We start from the raw sequence: 6,000 nt of genomic DNA on the forward strand, positions 1-6,000 counted from the left end.
ACAGCCACTGAGCCTAATTCGAGAAAAACTAATATCTAAAATGCGGAAACGCCACTATGTCTTTGTAATAGGGAATCGGGGGCTTTTCTTTGAAAGGGACAGAAAGAAATTCACTTGGCCACCAATCCCTCTACCTACCACACCAGAAGAGAAACACTCACGAGAAGAAATATTTGGCTACCACACCCCTCAGCACCATTGATACACAGGTCTTTCGCTAGAGCTCTTGGGTTCAAATGTAACCCCATTCCTCCCTGGGGTGATCAGGAATGGGGTTTCCTGGCAGGAGACTGTAAGGGTTATCCCTAGGGGAACGGTCCGAGCTGGGCTTGGGTGGAGGGCCAGGTCCCGTGCCCTCCAGGGGAGGAATTGGAACTAAGGGGATTGAAAGACAAGCTCAAAATCTTTCGAGGGTCAGACACCTGCCCAATTCTCCCTGAATGCGTCAAACTGGAGAGAACCTCGGAATCGTTTCCTTTTCCCCTCCCCACTAAGATCTTTCTACTACTAAGGCTCAGAGAGAAGGGAGATCTCCACTAACCTTATTCAGAAGCAAGCGCTTGGCATGAATTTGGGGTTCCAGGAGGTGAAGACTGGATCCTAAGGACCCCCCAGTGGTTGCCCCTACATAAGCTCTAACTTTCCTACATCCTGACTCGGAGGGGTTACTCCCATATGCTTCTCTAGCAGCATCTGGGTTAGCGTCTCATTGGGGCTCTCCTATACCACTTGGAGAGGAGGTTAATAGAAGGGGAAATACTGACCCTCGAAGCCCCCTGCTATCCTAAAAGGGGGCTCCCCTAGCCTCATTCACTCTACTGCAAAGCCTGGATGAGTCTTCCTTAACTAAAAAGATTGCAAAAGCTGGTCGCGATTGTTAAAAGCAGGTCCTGTGGCTGCGGTCTCATGCTAGGAGCTGTGCAGAGACCGTGGAGAAGTCATTTAAAGCGTTGGATCGCACCCTGGCCGAGGCCTTGCTCGGTCCCTCCTTACTTTCCCCTGCACTAGCCCCTGGTCCCGGGGCTCGTTCCCCCCAGCCTGTCCAGCTGAGTGTGAGTCCTTTCGCCCCAAGCGGGGCTAACCCGGCTCCGAGGGACACAGCCCACCAGAGCCAGGCAACAGCTCCCCCTGACCCGAGTGTCTTCTGGAGGGAACGGGGCAGAGTTGGGGGCGCCGCCAAGGGGCAGCTCTTTCAGAGGCTCGGTGGAAGGGAAGAGAAAAAAGAGTCGGGAGAACAGGGGGCAGCGTGTGGGCCCGCTGCCATAGGCGACCCGGCAGTTCCACTGAGTTGGGGGAACCAGTGTGATCCCAGCATTCCTGGGTGAACAAAATGCCCAACTCAATCCAACCCTGGGTTCCTGGCTAAGAGAGAGGTAGTCGGAGAGCTTTCCTGGAGAAGGCACATCTTTGCATCCCTGGTTCCTGGGACCCAATGGGTCTGCAACTAAGTCTTCTAAACGTTACCGGTGTCCCTCGCGTACACAAGCACACAAACTGTCTACAGCTCACTCTCGTCTCTGCCTGTTCCCTGGCCCCCAGGCTCTAATAGCTTTGGAGGAAGTCCTTTGAGACAAGCAGGGCTGCGGAGAATGTTTAGGAAGAACCCCAGGGAGTGAGCCAGTCCCAAAGACCTAGAGAAGGAGGGCGGGGAGACATTGAAGCCTCCGGACACCCTTTCCCCCAGAGCCCATCCAGGCCTGCAATGTCTGGAAAAGACCTCTTGGGGACGGGGAGAAAGCCCGGTGGGAATGTGGACTCGGGCTAGAGTCCCGGGACCCCCGCTTTCCTTACAAGGAATACGGAACTAGAAGCCCCAACTAAACAATATCAGTGAGATTCGGATAGAAGACTCCAAAAATGGGGCTTTCCTCCTTTTCCTCCTCCGCTAGCCACCCCAAAATAGACGATCCACTAGGCAGAGTTATTATAGTTGTGAGTAGGAGCTGGGGACTGATCTGGACAGGTCAGTTATGAAACAGCCCCAAGAAGTGAGCAACCTGTATCCTCATCCCCACCCAGGAGGTCACAAGGAAGATGAAGCTAAGTCCCAGCTCTGAGTTGGGTGAAATGGGTCCGCTTTGGAAGTTTGAAGAAATAAGCTTTCAGCTTGGACTAAATGATTTCAGGGAGATGAGAAGGCGTCAAGTGGGGGGAACTCAGTAGGGTTTTCACCCTCCGGGGCCAAGAGCTCTTCGTTTGGGAAAAAGGAAGCACTGGAAGCCACGGAGGCTCCCGAGAAGTAAGCGCTGCAGGAGATGGGATCCCCCTCCCGGAAACAGAAACGAAATTCCAGCTGATGGAGCCCATCCCCCTGTGTTTTCTCCCACCCTCTCCTCCTGTGGGTCTCCCGGCCTCAGCACTCAGATGCTACCGTCTCTTGAGGTTGTCCAGAACCTTTCGGTTGCTGCAAATAGGAGCCTCTAACTTAAAATAATAATAAAAATAATCATAATAAAAGAAAACTTTCCCAATTATCTCTCCTGGAGAAAGGAATCGGGGCTGAGGTGGCGTTTTGGAAAACCCTTAAGGGAAACTGAGATCTGAGGACGCCAAAGACGTCCTAAAGGTCAGCTGGGTCAAGGAGACTCGGGTAAGGTAGGCCCAGGCCCAGCACACACTCCCAGAAACTCTCCTCTATCTGCACTGGCAGCTGCCAAAGCTGTGGATTTTGCCACGATGGCAGTCGCCATCCACTCGTGATCCATTTCCCTGCTTCCCCGTTCCTTCTCTTTCCAACTCCTGCCCAGTCAATTTCACCAACGTGGATCCAGGTCGAGGCTCAAGAGGTGGAGGTACAGACCCGGGGGGGGGGGGGCGGAGAGAAGAAGCAATAGGACCATGGGGAGGGCAAGCTGCTCTCTTTCCTTTTTGCAGTTACCTAGCTCAACCATCTCCAAATCAGACAATAGAGCCAGGTCCCTGGGGACCTCCACATCTGCTCAAAATAGTGTCCAATGAATTGGATTTCTATGGTAGGGTATGAACCGAACACAGCCACCAGTCTCTCCACATTCCTGCCTTAGCCTCTGCCACCTTGCTTCTCTCCGTGCCCCAAGCACAACTCAGGTGGAGCCTCCAATCGCTGTGCCAGTGTCCGGGTAGGAGTAGAAGTAGGGGCACTGCTCCGAGACTCCAGGAGTCGGCACACTGCTTGTGCTAGTGTGCACCGGGATACGGGGATGTATGTGTGTTCCTGCGTCTGGGTAATGTATCCCCAGCTACAGAGCCGCACACGCGGCCGGAGCCTGCTTGTTCACAGAAATACTCTTGGGAGAGGCGAACCTTCGCTCGGAGCTACTGTTCGCAATAGCTATCCTCGAAATCCTCAGCAGAGACCCCATAAACCGGAGGGCTTTTGCCTTGTATGAAACACCTGATCTTAATCAGACCTTAGTCCCACCAAAGAGAGACAGCACTTTCTACTTTGTGTTTGCTTGTGCGTGTGCGTGTGCGTGTGCGTGTGCGTGTGCGTGTGTGTTGGAGGGAGGAAAGGGGGGGGGCAGGCAGAGAGAGAGAGAGACAGAGAGAGACAGAGAGAGACACGAGAAACTCCTGTCCCGGGCCCTGGAGAGCAGACAGAGACTCAGGCTAAAGTTACCAGCGAAGAAGAACGCCCTTCTCTGGTTCAGTGGCTAGCTGCGTCCAGCTTGGAGGGTATGCTCAAACTCAGACCTCTGCCGCCTGCCTGGACACCCGACCCCCTTTCTCGGGCGGACGTTGCCTGACCCTTGAGCATATTTCCAAAGAACCCCGTAGGCTTCTCTCTGACTTGTCCATCTTTTCAGTCACTCTTATACAGATGTGGGTTGCGGGAGTATCTGGGTTTTCCTATGGTGGAGAAATCTTGAGAATGTCCCCCTAGAAGCAGATTATACACACGCAAGCGCGCGCGCACACACACAAACACAAACGCACGAGAACACACGCCTTGTTTCTATCAAAGTCAGAAACCCTCAGCCCACCTTCTCTGGTGCTGGTCACAAAACACAGAAAAGGGCCCCAGGGTCCCAGCAGCTCCAGGGAGCTCGGGAAGGCGCCATAAATCCGGCCTCGCGCGGGGTGGCCGGGTCTAGGTAGGCCGTCTCTTTGCGGCTTGTTATACTCGGACACTTGCAGCGCTAAGCACCAGGCCGGGAATGGAGGCGGCAGCAACAGCAGCCGCAGTTGCAGCCAAGCCGCAGGCTGACCAGGGTCATTCTTCAGCCCCAGGACCCTACTGAGAGATAGGGTCTGAGGGAGAAGGAACATTCATTAGACTGTCTTTAAACCCAAAGTCTTTCCCACAGCTGCAGTTACTGCCTTCTGCAGCTACGTGCCAGCCGGGGCCGCTCACTCCGGGAGCTGGGCTAGGGGCTTTCGGGGGCCAGCGCGCCTGGGCTTCCAGGTCGGCCCCTGTGCCTACAAAAGCAGCGACCACTTCCAAACCCGCTTCCTATAAATGGAGGATCCAGGGACCCAGTGCTCCCCTAGGGCAGGGAGTGGGGCTTGTCAGAGGAAAGAGGCAGAAAGAAAGCGCAGGAAGAAGAGAGCCCAAATGAACTCCCAACCCGTGTCCAAGGGTCCTCGGACGCCCTGCCCCAGAGAGCTTAGCCTACTGCTCTCCGACTCCTGGAGGAATCAAGAGACGAGCAAGGAAAACCGAAGGACGTTCCCACCAGACACGGGGTCGGAGTTCGGTCGGGGGAGATGCGCAGCCTCCAAGGCCATGCTGCGCGGGAGAAGGCAGCCTCCAGGGCCAAGACCTTAGGGCCAGTGCAAGAGAGAAGATGAAAGCAGGAAGGACCTGCCTCGCTTCCAGGAGGGCAGACTAACTGGAAAAGGAGCCGAGGCCATGGACACCGCATCCAGCCAGAGCAGCTGGGGAAAGCGTCAGCGCCGAAGCGAGAACTCCGGGCCTCCTTCGCCCCAACCGGGCGCGCAGCCCAGACTGCAGGAGCCGGACTCACCTGGCCCCGGCCCTTCTCCCCCTCGCACCTGCCCTACTTCCCCAATCTTCGGCCTTCCAACCCTGGGGGGACTTGCCTACGTACTGATAACACAGGAATACCGAGCCCAGCTTTGTTTAAACTGCCTCCCAAACTTCCGGGCTAGGGAGCAGAGTGGCTGTAAAGAGATGGCGGAGAAGGGAGACAGATAGGTTTCTCCACAGAAACGCCAAAAACTTGTCGGCGGAAACTTGGGCTAAGCTGGGAGGGGCGGGAGGGGCACTGAGGGACCCGCGGGCAGGGTTCCCGGTTGAAATCTTGGGACATTTCCCCAAGGCAGAACGAAACAGAAAGTAAGGGCGCTTTTGACAGCGCAACTCTCAGCGTCTATCCCAAGTTTCAACAGCAGAACTAGTCAGGCTCCCGGACTCACAGCACGGCTGGCTCCGGGCAGGCAGGGGTGAGGGCAAAAGCTGGAGAGAGCGAGGACAGAGAGAAGAGAAAGAATGGAAACACACACACAAACACACACACAGAGACAGACACAGACACACATACACACACACACAGAGCAAGCGAGAGTGAGAGAGATCTAGAGAGAGCAAGGAATACATAGGACTAAATCGAAATCTCACCACCCCCTAAATAATTTCCGTCCCCTTTTCACCCAAACTGCCAAATTTTCACTCTGCAAGCCTCACTCTCTTTATATTTGGGAATAAACATAACAACAAAAAATTCCATCCCAAAGCAAAAGTCTCCATTTTTTTCCTAGCCTGTTCTCTGCACCACCCCGCAACTTTCCTCAATAATTGTCCCTTGAACTGCTGAAGAGCTGTTTCTCCCCATCTCCTTCCCTTCTCGGTCTCTCCCCCACCCCCCCAGCCTTAACTCTCCCCTCTTCAGTCTGTTGGATGCCAAAGGCGGTGCTCTAGCGCCCACTATTTCAAAAGCCCGGTATAGGATTTGACCAGGACTGAGAACCACTGAGGGAGAGAGAGAGGGAGAGAGAGAGACAGAGAGAGAGGGAGAGAGAGAGAGAGAGAGAGAGAGAGAGAGAGAGAGAGAGAGAGAG

General features: G+C 54.7%; 1 protein-coding gene across 1 annotated transcript in view; it reads right to left on the reverse strand.

Annotated features, from left to right (window-relative positions):
• Positions 1 to 6,000, reverse strand: part of LOC114029436 (PR domain zinc finger protein 16-like) — a 217,676-nt gene that overhangs the window by 210,682 nt on the left and 994 nt on the right. The window lies entirely within an intron of this gene.

Source organism: Vombatus ursinus, unplaced genomic scaffold, assembly GCF_900497805.2.
Source record: "Vombatus ursinus unplaced genomic scaffold, bare-nosed wombat genome assembly UNPS02014932.1, whole genome shotgun sequence".
Lineage (NCBI taxonomy): Eukaryota > Metazoa > Chordata > Mammalia > Diprotodontia > Vombatidae > Vombatus > Vombatus ursinus.